Source organism: Moschus berezovskii, chromosome 14, assembly GCF_049115385.1.
Source record: "Moschus berezovskii isolate FMDL1 chromosome 14, NW_MosBer_1.0, whole genome shotgun sequence".
Classification (NCBI taxonomy): domain Eukaryota; kingdom Metazoa; phylum Chordata; class Mammalia; order Artiodactyla; family Moschidae; genus Moschus; species Moschus berezovskii.
The window spans coordinates 54,510,168-54,528,676 of NC_142473.1; the positions used below are offsets into that span (position 1 = coordinate 54,510,168).

Genomic DNA, 18,509 nt, shown 5'->3' on the forward strand with positions numbered 1-18,509 from the left:
CTGAGGAAGAGGGTTTTCTCATTCTATGGAAATTCATTGAGATGGTATTGAGTTTGGGACTACACAGATGTTTGGGGTCTCTTAAACATGCTTTTCTGATGTTACTGGTATGAATTCATTAGAATAAAATATTTTTCTTTCCAAAAAAATTTTGTCAAATATTTGACAAATGTAAATTGTATATTTATAAAGTATACAATCAGATGATTTGATATATAAATATATCAAATATACATATATAGCAAAATAATACGATCAAGTTAATGAACATATTCATCACCCTTTTCATAGGTGCAATTTGTGTATGTATACTGCGTGTGGTGAGAAAACATATTATCAACTCTCAAGTTAACAAATTTCAAATACACAATATAAGATTATTAAATATAGAAACAATGCTCTCCATTAGGCTCCAGAAGTTATTCACCCTGCCCAACTGACAAATTGTACCATTTTTGTGTGATTGTTCAAGGATGTCACAAGATGTCTCAAAGAGTGGGAAACTCAGTCAGGAATGGTTGAAGAAATTCAAAATCAGAAATCAGTACTCATTTCATCTTTTACCAAATCAAGCTAATGACATGAAGGATACATGATTTAGAAATTCACAGGCTCCATGTAGGACACACCATGCTCAGTCAAACATAGTACTACTCTCTGTGAAGATGTAAACTCTGAAAGCTACCTTGTGACCTTCCCTGGAAATAGAATTCACCGAGACATTTATGTTTCAGTTTATCAATAGTGTTTCCACTCACCACATCTGTAGTCCATATCATGAACAGCTAGAGATGATGAAAAGTCTGTTCCTCCTTTGGAGTTATTTCTGCTTTGGAAAAAATATGTGAGCCACCTGCTCCCGGATTTGCTTGGTCTTGATCCCATAAATGATAGGGTTCAGCATAGGTGGAGCCAGAACACAGACATTAGCCAACAAGATGTGAATATGAGGTGGAATGTGACGACCAAACCTCTGAGTCAGGATCGTGAAGATGGCAGGTCCATAAAAGAGAATGATGATGCAGACATGAGAGCCACACGTGTTGAGAGCCTTGTGGCGAGCGTCTTGGGAAGACATGTGGAAGACAGCGTGGAGAATCAGCACATAGGAAACAGCAGGGCGTCTAAAACCACTGTTGACATTAGGACAAAGAGTCCATACCAGATGTTCACTCGAATGTCATTACAAGCATATTTGGCCAAGCCAATGTGTTCACAAAAGGTGTGGGGTATGATATTATTTTGGCAGAAATTCAATCTTTTCAAAAGGAATACTATGGGAAAAATTGTACAATAACTTCTCAGAAAGATGGTAACTCCTATTTTCCCAATCAGTGTGTGTGTAAGAATAGTGCTGTATCTCAGTGGAAAGCATATGGCAATGTAGCGGTCAAATGCCATCACCAGCAAGATCCCTGACTCAGACATGAAAGTGCTGTGTGTGATGAAGAACTGAGTGATGCAGTGATCCAGGGAGATCTCCCCAGCATGGAACCAGAAGATGGCCAAGGCCTGAGGGACTGTGCACGTGGAGAGGACAATATCTGCTCCAGCCAGCATGCAGAGGAAGAGGTACATGGGTTCATGGAGGCTGCGCTTTGTGAGGATAACACAGATGACCAGACTGTTTCCAAAGAGGGCAATAGCATAGGAAATGAAGAAGGGGATGGAGATCCATGTGTGCTGGTCCTCAAGGCCAGGGATGCCCAGCAAGCGGAAGACTGTGTGGCTAACACCAGTGTGGTTTTAAGTCATCATGTCTAGAAATACCACCAAATGTATCACTTCTTATTCACATACAGAGATAAAAACACAGATTTTCCTAATCTTGGTGAAAGCAGCAGGAGATTTTGGCATATTCCATACTCCTGCCTTCTTTGAACATGCAAATAATAAGACATATACAAAGGTGAATAGGATATGTTCTGTAGCCTCAAATGCTACTCTAATTAAAGGATATACAGATTTCCAACTAGTCAAATAAAAAGATATTGCTGTATGTCTTTTCCTACCAACAGATGGGTATCAATATATAGCAGGGACCATGGTACATCTCTGGAAAGGCAGTAGCAAGATTGTAATTGAACTTGACATTGAGGAGTTTATCATATAGCAAAGAAAGAAAAGAAAAAGATGTATTCTTGAAACATTTTCAGGCAGGGTGGCTTAGGCATAGAGAATACTGGAGAAGGTGTGGGAGGATTTGTACAGGCAGATTTTTCCTGATTTTGAAGGACATTGATCACAACCTTACACTTAGACTCAACCATTTACATGGGGAGCAGCCATTAGATGTTATGAAGTTATCAGTTTAGAACAGTTGATCTAGTTTTTAAAATTATCTATGGAAGTTTACTGGAACAGTAGTTGATGAGACAGGATTCTAAATGGCCAGTGGTGTTCCTGGAGTAAAACGGATCTGAACATAATGCTCAAGGAGAAATTAAACTAATATCTATTATGCATCTGCTTTATGCCAACAGCTGCAGTCATCACTTGGTGTATGGTACTTTATACAGTTTTACACTGACATGTTGACTATCCATTCAAGTAACTGGATATTATCTCCATTTCATTCTTAAGGAATATGAGACTCAGCAACTGTGAATTATGTGCCAAATATCCCAAGGAAATAATTAATAGATATGAGATTTGAGAATTGTGCGTTTACCACATACAGGAACCTCACTTGTGAAGAGGGTCAAAAGACCTTAAGAGGTGCCATTGACAAGGCCTGTGTGCCTGAGATGAGGCACTCCTCCAGCTTACATCTTAGAAAACTAAGTGTAGAAATGACTGAAATTGAAAAAAGAAAGGCATCATTTCTCAGAATGAGGAGGGAGGGCTGCATGATATTTAAAGCCTTTGTGCATGCAGAAACCGAACATTTGTTTCCTAGTACACTTTGATTCATTAATTACTCAGCTATTCAGGTAACATACTTTGAGAAAAAACTATTTCCAGGTACCATATCACTAACCAGGGATAGAAGGGGGAAATGGGAATTTTTAGAGTCTTGTAATATATACTTATGGTTTCAGTTCAGTGCAGTTCAGTCGCTCAGTCGTGTCCGACTCTTTGAGACCCCATGAGCAGCAGCACACCAGGCCTCCCTGTCCATCACCAACTCCCAGAGTCTACCCAAACCCATGTGCATCGAGTTGGTGATGCCATCCAGCCATTTCATCCTCTGTCGTCCCCTTCTCCTCCTGCCCCCAATCCCTCCCAGCATCAGGGTCTTCTCCAATGAGTCAACACTTTCCATGAGGTGGCCAAAGTATTGGAGTTTCAGCCTCAGCATCAGTCCCTCCAATGAACACCCAGGACTGGTCTCCTTTAGGATGGACTGGTTGGATCTCCTTGCAGTCCAAGGGACTCTCAAGAGTCTTCTCCAGCACCACAGTTCAAAAGCATCAATTCTTTGGCGCTCAGCTTTCTTCACAGTCCAACTCTCACATCCATACATGACTACTGGAAAAACCATAGCCTTGACTAGATGGACAGACCTTTGTTGGCAAGGTAATATCTCTGCTTTTTAATATACTATCTAGGTCGGTCATAACTTTCTTTCCAAGGAGTAAGCATTTTTTAATTCCATGGCTGCAGTCACCACCTGCAGTGATTTTGGAGCCCAAAAATATAAAGTCTGAGACTGTTTCCACAGTCTCCCCATCTATTTCCCATGAAGTGATGGGACCAGATGCCATGATCTTAGTTTTCTGAATGTTGAGCTTTAAGCCAACTTTTTCACTCTCCTCTTTCACTTTCATCAAGAGGCTTTTGAGTTCCTCTTCACTTTCTGCCATAAGGGTGGTGTCATCTGCATATCTGAGCTTATTAATATTTCTCCCAGCAATCTTGATTCCAGCTTGGTTTAAAGAGGGACAAATTGTAAATAGATAGGTTTTAAGGAAACAAATGTGAATTCCTTCTATTGAATGAGTATCTTAAAATATTTGTCTCATAAGATTGATCTCATACTCACTATATTTTTTTTCATACTCACTATAAACATTATATTTTCTACTCTAGTTACCCTTGATGCTTCTAATTTTCCTATTTGGGGAGGAAAATCAACCCCTATAATCATGGCTGGGTGTTGGGAGAAAATGTTCTGTCATTAGAGTCACCAGTCATCAGTTGGCCTTGGGTCTGAAACGGTTGGGCTTCCCAGGTGGCTCTAGTGGTAAAGAATCTGCTTGCTAATGCGGGAGACATTGGATATGTGGGGTTCGATCCCTGAGTCAGGAAGATATCCTGGAGGAGGCATGGTTACTTCAGTATTCTTGCCTGGAGAATCCCATGGACAGAGAAGCCTGGCAGCTTAGAGTCCATAGGGTAGCAAAGAGTCAGACATGACTGAAGCAACTTAGCATGCACACTAAAACTGTTTCCCGTTGAGCACATGCTCCCCTCTGAGAATTCTCTCCAGTGAGGGCAGCCTGTCTCTTGCAGGAAGTGAAAAATCAGAAGGCAAGGGGAGAGCACCAAATAGAAACTATGGTACTGTGAGTCCCACAGCCTGATTTAAAAAAAAGGAAAATAGATAAAGGCAAGAAGGAAGAAGCCAGGAAAGACAAATCAACAAGGTAGCGCTTCAGTGGACAGTGAAAGTCGTTCAGTTGTGTCCAACTCTTTGTGACCCCATGGACTATAGAGTCCATGGAATTCTCCAGGCCAGAATACTAGAGTGGGTAGCCTTTCCCTTCTCCAGCAAATCTTCCTGATCTAGGAATTGAACCAGGCTCTCCTGCATTGCAGACAGATTCTTTACCAACTGAGTTATCAGGGAAGCCCTGCTGCTGCTGCTGCTGCTAAGTCACTTCAGTCGTGTCCGACTCTGTGTGACCCCATAGATGGAAGCCCACCAGGCTCCCCCATCCCTGGGATTCTCCCGGCAACCCTAGAGCATTGCAAAATTTCACCACAGCCAGGAAGTGGAGACAGAGACTAAGAGGGAAATATTTAAAATCAGAGCCATAGAAAGAGGCCAGAAAGCTAGGGTTAGGGAATTTCTCTATGGGACTGGTGTCCCGATGGAATGACTTCAGTCTGAAACAAGTTAATTCTTAACAGCCTATTCAAATGCCTCCTCCTATTTGGCACATATAGGCAAGTCTCCTGGTAGCTCCCCAAAGCCCCTTCCCACACCCTGCCTGGGGAACTCCCACACAGATCCTTGTCATTTTCAACATCTTTCTCATATTTTTCCAAGAGTGATCTACAGTAAGACCATTTGTTTTGTATTTCTTATGTCAAGCCTAATTCTATGGCACATGTTATTTAATGAATGATATCTCCTTTTCTAAAGCAGAGAAAAGGAAGAGCAGAGATCAAATTGCCAACATCCACTGGATCATCGAAAAAGCAGGGGAGTTCCAGAAAAACATCTACTTCTGCTTTATTGACTACACCAAAACCTTTGACTGTGTGAATCACAACAAACTGTGGAAAATTCTTAAAGAGATTGGAATACCAGACCACCTCACCTGCCTCCTGAGAAACCTGTATGCAGGTCAAGAAGCAACAGTGAGAATCAGACATGGAACAACAGTCTGGTTCCAAATCTGGAAAGGAGTACATCAAGGCTGTATATTGTCACCCTGTTTATTTAACTTATATGCAGAGTATATCATGAGAAATGCTTTGATGGTTGAAGCACAAGTTGGAATCAAGGTTGCCAGGAGAAATATCAATAACCTCAGATACGCAGATGACACACTAGGCAGAAAGCAAAGAACTGAAATTGATGAAAGTGAAGAGCAGAGTCAAAAAGCTGGCTTAAAACTCAACATTCAAAAAACTAAGATCATGGCATCTGGTCCCATCACTTCATGCAAATAGACGGGGAAACAATGTAAATAGTAACAGACTTTATTTTCTTGGGCTCCAAAATCACTGCAGATGGTGACTGCAGCCATGAAATTAAAAGACGCTTGCTCCATAGAAGAAAAGGTATGACCAACCTAGACAGCATATTAAAAAGCAGAGGCATTACTTTGCTGACAAAGGTGTCTAGTCATAGCTATGGTTTTTTCAGTAGTCATGTTTGGATGTGAGAGTTGGACTATAAAGAAAGCTGAGCACCAAAGAATTGATGCTTTTGAACTGTGGTGTTGGAGAAGACTCTTGAGAGTCCCTTGGACTGCAAGATCAAACCAGTCAATCCTAAAGGAAATCAACCCTGAACATTCATTGGAAGGACTGATGCTGAAGCTGAAGCTCCAGATGTGAAGAACTGACTCATTTGGAAAAGACCCTGATGCTGGGAAAGAATGAGGGCAAGAGGAGAAGGGGGCGACAGAGGAGGAGATGGTTGGACGCCATTACCAACTCAATGGACATGAGTTTGAGCAAGCTCTAGGAGTTAATGGACAGGGAAGCCTGGCATGCTGCAGTCCATGGGATTACAAAGAGTCAGACATGACTGAGCAACTGAACTGAACTGATCTGCCAATTTGCTAACTTTCAGTAACTTCACCTGAAGTTACTCTCTCATATACTCTCAGCCTCCCTTTCCAGACCTCACTCTTCACTTCTGCTAGAAGTACCTCTGTTTAGTATCATTCCATACATATTAACATCCTCCAAGGGTCCTGCCCCCCCAAGCCTGTTTAGGACGTAACACCTGCCCAGTCCTTACCTTGATCCTTAAACCGTCTCTACCTGTAGATGTTTAATCACTCCCTGGCCTTACAATGAGTCCTCAGGAACAGACGTTCAACTGGAGATATAAGTCAGCTAGTTGCATGGCAGGATTGGGGCTGTTTATTCTCCTTAATGTGAGCCCTTGAGAGCAGCATTTATCCCAGGACTCCAAGGACAGAACTGTCTCCACCAGCCTCACCTCTTCCCAAATGTGCTTTGTCTCTAAGACACCTTCACATCTTCACTTCCTCCTGCTCCTTTTCTCTCTCTTACTTCTTTCAGATGCTCTGATTAAAATTTAAAAAAAAAAAACAGTTTATCACCTAAGCTAGTCTTTAAAAAAAAAATCAAAGGCATATAAATTTAATGTGATAAATGCTGTTTTGATTACTGAAATGAGGCTGAGTCTACTGCTAAACCCTGTAGCTCAGATTCTCTTGAGTTTAGCAAGGCTCATCAACTATATCCCCTATGGTAACTCATCACCACTTTTCTCTATTCTAATTACTGTAAAAGTTGGATGTCATTTTGTCCTTTATCTTACACTGGACATCATTTACATGTGAATTCTGCCTGTGTTCTCTTCTCCTTTGAAAATTTCAAGTAAAATAATAATTGCTACTTGGCTCCACTGTGTTCAAAAACACAAATGATAACCCTGAGTTTGCCTACTAATGAAAATTACCCTTAATCTTATCTTTATTTGGTGCATTTTTAAAAAATAATATAAACTTTTTATTTTTTATTGAGGCATAGTGTATTAACAGTTTTGCGATAGTTTCAGGTGAACTGTGAAGGGATTGCGTTAAATCTATTTTCAGTAAAAATATTAAGCTTACAATTAATATGTACCAACAATTTTTGACACTTCTTCTTCATGAAATAGCTTGAAATTGAAAGTGTTAGTTGCTCAGTCATGTTCGGCTCTTTCCGACCCCATCAACTATAGCTCGCCAGGCTCCTCTGTCCATGGAATTCTCCAGGCAAGAATACTGGAGAAGCTAGCCCTTCCCCTCTCCAGGGGATCTTCCCAACCCAGGAATCAAACCTAGGTCTCCTGCATTGCAGGCAGACTTGGTATTTACCACCTGACCCACCAGGGAAGCCCATAAAATAGTTTACACTAAAGTTATACACATCCTCAGCTTTTCCATGAGTTTCAAATTTCAGAGACATGAATAATGATGTTGTTGCCTAAGGGTATATAATTATATGTACTTAGTGCTTAACAGGAGAAGGCAATGGCACCCCACTCCAGTACTTTTGCCTGGAAAATCCCATGGACGGAGGAGCTAGGTGGGCTGCAGTCCATGGGGTCGCAACTGAGCGACTTCAGTTTAACTTTTCACTTTCACGCATTGGAGAAGGAAATGGCAACCCACTCCAGTGTTCTTGCCTGGAGAATCCCAGGGACGGCGGACCCTGGTGGGCTGCTGTCTATGGGGTCACACAGAGTCGGACACGACTGAAGCAACTTAGCAGCAGCAACAGCAGTGCTTAACAGACCACATGTAAATCAAAATAATTTTGACACACTCATATTTGCCTGCCTCCTTTGGCTACATTCAAGATTTTCCCCTCGATCTTGCTTTTCAGATAGATGTTCATGGGCCTAGGCATAGCTTCTTGTTTTTATGCTCCTTGAGGTTGACTGAATCTTTGGATCTGTAAATATTTTTTAATGAGTTTGGAAATGTTCCACAATTATTTCTCCAAAAAATATTTTCAGTCCTGTTCTTTCTCTTATTTCATTTGAAACCCCAACTCCACGTTAGATATTTTGACATTTTTCCCTCAGTAGAAGGGGAAGAGGGTGACAGAAGATGAGATGGTGGGATGGCATCACCAATTCAATGACCATGAACTTGGGCAAACTCTGGGAGATGGTGAGGGACAGGAAGGCCTGGTGTGTTGCAGTCCCTAGGGTCACAAAGAGTTGAATATGACTTAGTGACTGCACAACAACAACAGCAAAGTCACCCAGGACTTGGTGCCATTGTTAATCAGAACCAAGAATATTTCACTACCCAGTAGTAAGGAACCACTTTCACAGAAGCACAGTACTGAACAAATGAATGCTTTTAGCATGAAGAAAGTTCTCATTAGGAAAATATGCTTTTCTCCATGGAAGTCATTTGTCTTCAACAATAAGAAACCAAGGCACTCACTTTGTATTAGGTTTCTCTGGTGGCTCAGACAGTAAAGAATCTGACCCATGTTCGATCCCTGGGTCAGTAAGATCCCCTGGAGGAGGAAATGGGAGCCCACTCCAGTATTCTAGCCTGGGGAATTCCATGGACAGAGGAGCCTGGCAAGCTAACTTCCATGGGGTCGCAAAGAGCCGGATACGACCTAGCAACTTTCACTTTCACTTTGTAATATGCATTCCTTACCACGAATGAGACACTTTTCTTTAAATTTGAAGGTTTATTTCATTTTATTACATTTAATGAGCTATTTGATTGAACAAATTGTGCCAGAATTTTAGTAATAAATGCAATTCATTTATAAATAAATGCACCCTGAGTTTCTATTAAAGTTGGCGTTAGAAAAGGACATCAGACCTAAAAATAAAAATATTTTGAAGTTCAAACATTCAGTACAAACCTAGCTCACTAAAAATTTCACATTTATACACATGTCAGAAAAGCAAAAGGATTGTTATCACTATAAATGGATAAAATAGACACTGTTTTTTGTTTTCTGAAATATCCTTCAACCCTGCACTTGCCCAGCAACCCATTATGAGCCTTGGTTTGTTGATCATTAAAATGGAGTCCTTGAGGTTGACTTCTTTGCAGAGACGTCTGAACACTGAATTATTCCTTTGAAGGCAAGTCTCTACACTATTCAAACTCAAATTGAAAGGACTTTGATGTCTACTTACAGTTCATGTTCTGTTTGCCATGAAACCTTTTTATCCTCCACTTCTTGCCTGAGTGAGATGTACCTGAAAAAAAAATCATACAGACAACTTTTAATATAAAAGGACTTTGAAGACCCTTCTCAGAGAAAATATCCACTAGCCCCAAAGTCTATACTAAAGTTCTTACTGACAAGGGAGTTGAAAACCACCTAAGATCTTCAGTAGAAGCAGACTGTGTGCAGAAAGCTCCTTCTTGTTTTCTGCTTTGCTGCCTGGAGCAGCTTGGCCAGACTGCTTTGCATGTCATCAGCCTGCTGGAGACCCTGACAGAGTTCACAGATGATTGAAGCACTAAGGCTGGCTGCCTTCAGCATGTCCTTTATTTCCAAGTTGATCACATGCACAGGCTGCCAGGTCTTCTGTTCTCTATCACACAGATCTTTCACCACCACTTTATACACTCTCAGCACAGGTGAAGATAACTTCAAAGGGATCTCTGCACTCTTGAAATCATTCTGGATGAGACTTAATTATCTCATTTCTCCCCAACATGTGAACACCCCACTGCTGCTATAGCGTACCTGGTCATTGAGGAGAAGGTCCTTGCGCATCTGATCATATGTGGTAGAGAAATCATAGACCACGGGGAGGGTGCCAGTCCTGGAAGTGTTACATAGGATCCCACTCTGAAAGACCTGACATTGAATCCTATCTTCTTGAGGATGCTGTGGGCTTCCATGGCCCTGTTCATGTTGCTCATACAGACCATAGCCATGCTGAATGGGGAGGAGAGCATGAACGTGGCCACTTGAGACTCTAGTTGCATGGGTGGACTTCAGGGTCCAAGGGAACTCTGAAACCAGGGAGATGAGCACCTGGATCCAGCTCATGTAACTAGTACAGTGTCAAAGAACAGAGACCAGGTTTATATGAAGTCATCACCCTGAAGTGGGTAGAGAACTCCTGATTGATAAGTGGGTTAACGCTTGAATGATTGGGTTTGGATAGTGGATTTGGACTAGAGAACTAGATTCAGTCATCTGAACAATCTGGTGTTAAATTATCTTTAACAACTAATTCTGGGCAAGGGTGTCGCTACCCTGGGGCTGTGTTTTGAAATCTCCCCTTATGATAGAAATGCAAAAAAAGCAAAATGGCTGTCTGAGGAGGCCTTACAAATAGCTGTGAAAAGAAGAGAAGCAAAAGGCAAAGGAGAAAAGGAAAGATATACCCATTTGAATGCAGAGTTCCAAAGAATAGCAAGGAGAAAGACTTCCTCAGTGATCAGTGCAAATAAATAGAGGAAAACAATAGAATGGGAAAGACTAGAGATCTCTTCAAGAAAATTTGAGAAACCAAAGGAATATTTCATGCAAAGATTGGCACAATAAAGGACAGAAATGGTATGGACCTAACAGAAGCAGAATATATTAAGAAGATGTGGCAAGAATACAAAGAACTGTACAAAAAAAGATCTTCATGACCCAGATAATCACAATGGTGTGATCACTCAAATGGAGCCAGACATCCTGGAATGTGAAGTCAAGCAGGCCTTAGGAAGCATCACTATGAACAAAGCTAGTGGAGGTGATGGAATTCCAGCTGAGCTATTTCAAATCCTAAAAGATGATGCTGTGAAAGTGCTACACTCAATATGCCAGCAAATTTGGAAAACTCAGCAGTGGCCACAGGACTGGAAAAGGTCAGTCTTCATCCCAATCCCAAGGAAAGGCAATGCCAAAGAATGCTAAAACTACCACACAATTGTACTCATCTCACACACTAGCAAAGTAATGCTCAAAATTCTCCAAGCCAGGCTTCAACAATACATGAACTGTGAACTTCCAGATGTTCAAGCTGGATTTAGAAAAGGCAGAGGAACCAGAGATCAGATTGCCAACATCCATTGGATCATCGAAAAAGTGAGAGAGTTCCAGAAAAACATTTACTTCTGCTTTATTGACTATGCCAAAACCTTTGACTGTGTGGATCACAACAAACTGTGGAAAATTCTGAAAGAGATGGGAATACCAGACCACCTCAGCTGCCTCCTGAGAAATCTGTATGCAGGTCAAGAAGCAACTGTTAGAACTGGACATGGAACAACAGACTGGTTCCAAATCAGGAAAGGAGTACATCAAGGCTGTATATTGTTACCCTGCTTATTTAATTTATATGCTGGGCTGGATGAAGCACAAGCTGGAATCAAGATTGCCAGGAGAAATATCAGTAACCTCAGATATGCAAATGACACCATGTTATGGCAGAAAGTGAAGAACTAAAGAGCCACTTGATGAAAGTGAAAAAGTTGGCTTAAAACTCAACATTCAAAAAACTAAGATCAGGGCATCTGGTCTCATCAGTTCATGGTAAACAGATGGGGAAACAATGAAACAATGGAAACAATTTTGGGGGGCTCCAAAATCACTGCAGATGGTGACTGCAGCCATAAAATTAAAAGACTCTTGCTCCTTGGAAGAAAACGTATGACCAACCTAGACAGCATATTAAAAAATAGAGACATTACTTTGCCAACAAAGGGCCATCTAGTCAAAGCTATGGTTTATCCAGTAGTCATATATGGATGTGAGAGTGGGACTATAAACAAAGCTGAGCACCAAAGAACTGATGCTTTTGACCTGTGGTGTTGGAGAAGACTCTTGAGAGTCCCTTGGACTGCAAGGAGATCCAACCAGTCCATCCTAAAGGAAATCAGTCCTGAATATTCATTGGAAGGACTGAGGCTGAAGCTGAAACTCCAATACTTTGGCCACCTGATGTGAAGAACTGACTCATTGGGAAAGACCCTGATGCTGGGAAAGATTGAAGGCAGGTGGAGAAGGGGATGACAGAGGATGAGATGGTTGGATGGCATCACCGACTCAATGGACATGAGTTTGAGTAAACTCCAGGAGTTGGTGATGGACAGGGAGGCCTGGCATGCTGCAGACATGGGACTGCAAAAGAGTTGGACATGACTGAGAGACTGAACTGAACTTATGATATTAGGCAAAATGCCCAGACTATTCCCAAGCTTGTCATCAGCCTTTCCAGGGACCCAAGAACATGCATAGGAAAAGCATGTTTGAAATTTCCAAGCTTACACTTCATTCAATTACAAGAATTGTTCCATATTTCTTTCCTACAATTGATGCTCTAGAATTGTAATTGTGTTAAATCACAGGAAGATACACATAGTTTTGCCCATAAAGTAATAAAATTATTCACCTGTGTAAAAAGGGAACTCCTAGAAAACATCCCTGCAGATAATATTTCAGGAGTTCCAAGAACACCACCTACCCTCCATTTTATTTTCTTGAATTCATGATGATTCTCCAAGCACTGGAGCAGCCATCACTAACTTTCTCATGTCTTCAAGTAGAGAGCTGTTTGACCATTCTATACTGAAATATAGAATATATTAATATATTATTAATAAATTAATAATGACATAATAAATATATTGATTATATTATATTAACTATTAAAACATAATAAGTAAATTAATATATTAATATATAAAATATAAATATATAATTTTTAGTTCCATTCCTTTGTTAGTTTGCAGAATTGACAGAGCAAAGGATATTGATCTAAAAATTATGAACAAGACATCAAACAATAAGGACAGTCCTGTTCCTTCAAAATGGTGCAAGAGAAACATTCATTTGGTACATCACAGATTTTATGTCCCTGTGCCTCCAACAGAGTGATTGTCATATTCATCGTCCTACCTTAGAAAACACACTTGGTCTTCTCAAAGTGTGAATCTCAGACCCAGGGCATTAACATCAATCTGGAATGTGTGAGAAAGGCAACCTTGGACCCAGACCACCAAATCAGAAACTCTGGGAACAGAGACCAGAGGTCTGTCATGTACAAAGCCCTTCAGATGACTGCGATGTACACCATGGCTTGAGAGCAACTGACTCAAAGCAGGAGTTTCTGTGCCTTGACTGGAACTTGGAAGTTCCTGGGAATTTGTTCAAAGGATGGTTTCAAGAATACAAGGGAAGCAGAACATCTGTAAGAAAAAAGTCTTACAAACACCAGGCATAAATGGAAAAGTAGCCACAACTTAAATATAGTGTGAAACTGTATTACAGTCAGTGACCCAGACTTGAAGGCATCCTATAAGTCATGAAGAACTAGATCTTGGGCATGAACTGAATAGAGCAAATGGAAATGGATCAGGGCCTTATGGGCCTTCCCCGCCAGGTCCTCAGTCAGCCTTTGTCTGTGAAAACAACTTTAGTCAAAAAATAACCTTAGGAACTTCCCTGGTAGTTCAGTGGTTAAGAGTCTGTCTGCTTGTGCAGGGGGCACAGGTTTGATCCCTGGTCCAGGAAGATTCAACATGCCATAGGACAATATCACCCATTGGCCACAACTACTAAGCTGGCCTGCTGCAACTACTGAAGCCTGCCCACCTAGAGCTGGTGCTTCAAACCAAGAGAAACCTGCACACTGCAATGAAGAAAATCCACAGAGCATGGAAGACCCAGCACATTCAAAAATAAAGAAAAAGAATAAGCTTAATCACAGAAGTGAGAAAAGGCAGAAACAAAGGAAAACAGTCTAACAAAACTTAATAGTAGTTTAGTCACTAAGCATAGTTACGTGTCTTTAGTTCTCCCTTAAGTGCTGTAGATAATATTCTCAGACATATCCTGTGAGCTATTTTGTAGATACTGAAACACCTGCTCTGTGGGTTAACTACACAATGACTAGGCATTTGCCATGACATTTGCTGTTTTTGTTGTTTAGTCACTAAATTGCTAACATTCTTTTTCGGCTTTGTGGACAGTAACTGCCAGGCTTCTCTGTCCATGGGATTTTTCAGGCAAGCGTACTGGACTGGGTTGCCATTTCCTTCTCCAGGGAATCTTCCTGACCCAGGGAATGAACCTGTGTCTCTTGCATTGCAGGCAGATTCGTTACCACTGAGCCACCAGACTGGCCCCATCCATGATATAAGCTTCCACAATTTTGAAATTGCTCATAAGGAAAGAGGAACAAACCAACCATAGAACTAAAGATGAACTGGACTTAAAAAATCAAGAAGACGCTGATCAAATCAGCTCATGACCAATGTCAAGGTGACTGTCATAGCTGTTTCTGCACGTAGCCCCCTCCCTCTGTCTATAAAAATTCTTGCCCACTGATTGTCAGAGTGGCAGAGTCAGTCTTTGGAAAGAAGTCTGTCCTCCTCCCTGAACCACCACTCCCCTGCCCCCTCCAGGTGGTTGCCAGGATGCAAAATAAACTTTCCTTTCCACTAAACTTGCCTCTTTATTGGCTTTTGAGCAGTGAGCAGCCAGAATCCACTTTCAGTTACAAAACTGTAACCAAAATCAGAGGGGAGGACTACGTTTTGAAAGGATTTAGGAAACACTTTAGGCAACCTTGAAGACTAGCACACAAATTGGTGCCATATAATGTGACCAAGGTAAAGGGAGGAGGCCAAGAGTCAGCCATGGTTTGTTCTCTTCTTCTGTAGAAGCAGACTGTGTGCAGAAAGCTCCTTCCTGTTTTCCTCTCCACTGCCAAGAGCAGCTCAGCCAGACTGTCTTCCATGTCCTCTGCCTGCTGGAGGCGTTCGCAGAGCTCACAGATGATCAGAGACCCAAGGGTGGCGTCCTCCGTGTTGTCGTCCATGTCCACGTTGATCACGTGCACAGGCTCGCAGGTCTCCTGTTCTCGGACCCACAGCTCCTCCACCACCCTGTCGTAGACGCTCTCCTCGCAGGTGAAGATGACATCAAAGCGATCTCTGCACTCTTGAAATCTTTCCGGGCGAGGCTTGATTCTCTCGTTTCTTCCCAAGATGTGCAAGATGCCGTTGCTGTTATAGCGTTCTCGGTCTTTGCACACAAGGTCCTTGCGCATCTGTTCATACGTGGTGGAGAAATCGTAAACCACAGGGAGGTTGCGTGCAGTTCCTGGGAGCCTGACTCGGGATCCGGCTCCAAAAGACCTGACACTGAAACCTTTCTTCCTGAGAATGCTGTGGGCCTCCATGCTCCTGTTCATGTTGCTCATGCAGACCACAGCCACCTTGAGGGGAGAGGACATGGCGGGGGCCACTTGGGACTCCAAGCAGATAAGTGGAATTCAGAGGCTGAAGGGATTCCGAAACTTGGGAGAGGATGGCCTGGGCCCAGCTCTTCCAGAGTATTAGTGTCAAAAAACAGAACGCTTTTATATGGAGGCACCAGCCCTTGGTGAGTGGAGATCTCTTCATTGGTGATTGGGTTAAATCTTGAGTGACTGGGTTTTTGTTTTGTTTTTCCGGTATAAAGTTTATTGAATTATACTTACGTATGTACACATATCCATAGGGAACATATCCACAGAAACTCAAGAGCCCCCTCAGGCCACCTTTTAGCTTGAGTGATTGGGTTTGGATAGTGGGTGCTGAACAGAGAACGCAATCCAATCACCAGAACAATCCAGTGAGAAAATCACCCAACTTCTACCTCAAACTTGTGCCTACCCCCCAACAGCCATCACAGAGCATTTTGTAATCTCCAGGTAACCCCTTCATTGCTTGTGCATATGATGCTAGTTTTGTTTTTAAACAAAGCCAGTAGGCTACTCACAGACTTGAAATTTTCAAGCCCATACCTAATTTAATGACACAAAACATCACTATGGTTATTATATAGCTTTTCTTGTATTGTTGATACTTCAGAAGTGTAACTGAGTTAAATTGTAGGAAGATAGCCATATTTCTGCTTCTAAATTTATAAGATTATTCACCAGAGTCAAATCAACCTCTGGAAACATTTCTGCTGATAGTTTTTCACAAGTTACAAGAACACTTTTGTTTTTGCCCATTGACATTTTTTCAATTTATAATGATTCTAGAGAGAGTTGATCAGATTCAATGTCCTTTAGCACATCTCAAGTACTGCTCTGAGCATTCCCTACTCGGGATGTAAAACATTTAAGTACTTCTCTTATAATCATATGCACAATTGATTAATCAAATAATAGAGACTAAAATTGTGAATAAGACACTGACCAGAAAGATAATCCTTGTACTGCAAAAGGGTGCAAGAGAAATAGCTAATTGTTAATTGATTCAATCTGATTGTAAATGTATCTCATCATGAGAAAAGCAGAAATGGTTAGATCAAATAAACCACTAAATCTCAGCAACACTGTGGCCACCCAATGAGAGTTATTTTTTCTGTCTTATACACTATTATTTAATTCCCTACATTTTTTATTTAATTTTTTAACACCAAAAACATTTTTATTGGGGTGTAGCCGATTAAAATGTTATGATAGCTTCAGTTGAACAGTGAAGGGACTCGGCCATATATATACATATATCCATTCTCCCTCTCCCATCCAGGCTGACACATAACATTGAACAGAGTTCCAAGTGCTATACAATCAATTTTTGTTAGTTATCCATTTTAAATATAGCAGTGTGTACACGACCTTCCCAAAGTCCTTAACTATCCCTTCCCCTCCGGCAACCAAGAATTAATTTTCTAAGTCTGTGAGTCTTTGTCTGCTTTGTAAGTAAGTTCATTTGTATCATTTCTTTTTATAGTCCAGATATAAGGGATGGCTTATGATATTTCTCCCTCTCTATCTGACTTACTTCATTCAGTATGACAATCTCTGTCCATCTATATTGCTGCAAATAGAATTATTTCATTATTTTTAATGACTGCATAATATTTCATTATATATATGTATAAATTATATATATATATACATACACACACACACCACATGTTCTTTATCCATTCCTCTGTCGATGGACTTTTAGATTGTTTCCATGTCTTGGATATTCTAAATAGTGCTGCAATGAATATTGGGGTGTACCTCTGGGGGCCATGTTTTTCTCTGGATATATGCCCAGGAGTGGAATTTCAGAGTCATATGGTAGCTCTGGGTTTCCCTTGTGGCTCAGCAGGTAAAGAATATGCCTGCAATGTGGGAGACCTTGGTTCAGTCCCTGGGTTGGGAAGGTCCCCTGGAGAAGGGAAGGGCAACCCACTTCAGTATTCTTGCCTGAAGGATTCAATGGACAGAGGAGCCTAATAGGCTATAGTCCATGGGGTCGCAAAGAGTCAGGACTGAGCAACTAACACTATTGTAGCTCTATTTTTAATTTTTAAAGGAACCTCCATACTATTCTCCAGAGTGGCTGTACCAATTTACATTCCCACAAACAGTGCAGGAGGGTTCCCTTCTCTCCATACTCTCTCCAACATTTGTTTGTGAATATTTTTTGATGATAGCCATTCTGACCGGTGTGAGGGGACATCTCACTGTAGTTTTGATTTGCATTTCTCTAATAACTAGCAATGTTGAACATGTTTTCAGGCACTTTTTGGCCATCTGTATGTCCTCTTTAGAGAAATATCTGTTTCAGTCTTCTGCCCACTTTTTGAGTGAGTTGTTTGTTTTGATGCTATTAACTGTCATAAGCTGTTTGTAAATTTTGGAGACTAATCCCTTATCATTCACATCATTTGCAAATATGTTTGCCAGTCTTCGGGTTGTCTTTTTGTTTTGTTTATTGTTTCCTTTGCCGTGCAAAAACTTTTAAGTAGGTCCCATTTATTTTTGCTTTTATTTCCATTTAATCTGGGAGATGGATTGAAAAAGATGTTGGTGTGATTTATGTCGAAGAGTGTTCTGCCTATGTTTTGTTATAAATTTTTATGGAAGATGGTGGAGGAATAGGACAGGGAGACCACTTTCTTCCCCACAAATTCATCAAAAGAACATTTGAACGCTGAGTAAATTCCACAAAACAACTTCTGAATGCTGGCAGAGGACACCAGGCACCCAGAAAAGCAGCCCATTGTCTTCTAAAGGAGGTAGGAAAAAATATAAAAGATAAATAGAAAGACACTAGAGGTAGGGACGGAGCTCCATCCCGGGAAGGGAGGCTTAAAAATGAGAGAAGTTTCCAAACACCAGGAAACACTCTCACTGGTGAGTCTGTGGCGAGCCTTGGAACCTC

At 41.2% G+C, this 18,509-nt stretch overlaps 3 pseudogenes; all 3 read right to left on the reverse strand.

Moving 5' to 3' along the window:
• Positions 1–820: 820 nt before the first annotated feature.
• LOC129554010 (olfactory receptor 52B4-like) lies at positions 821–1,758 on the reverse strand (annotated as a pseudogene).
• Positions 1,759–9,732: 7,974 nt separating this feature from the next.
• LOC129554011 (RNA polymerase II subunit A C-terminal domain phosphatase SSU72 like protein 3 pseudogene) lies at positions 9,733–10,310 on the reverse strand (annotated as a pseudogene).
• Positions 10,311–14,881: 4,571 nt separating this feature from the next.
• LOC129554012 (RNA polymerase II subunit A C-terminal domain phosphatase SSU72 like protein 3 pseudogene) lies at positions 14,882–15,589 on the reverse strand (annotated as a pseudogene).
• Positions 15,590–18,509: the final 2,920 nt, after the last annotated feature.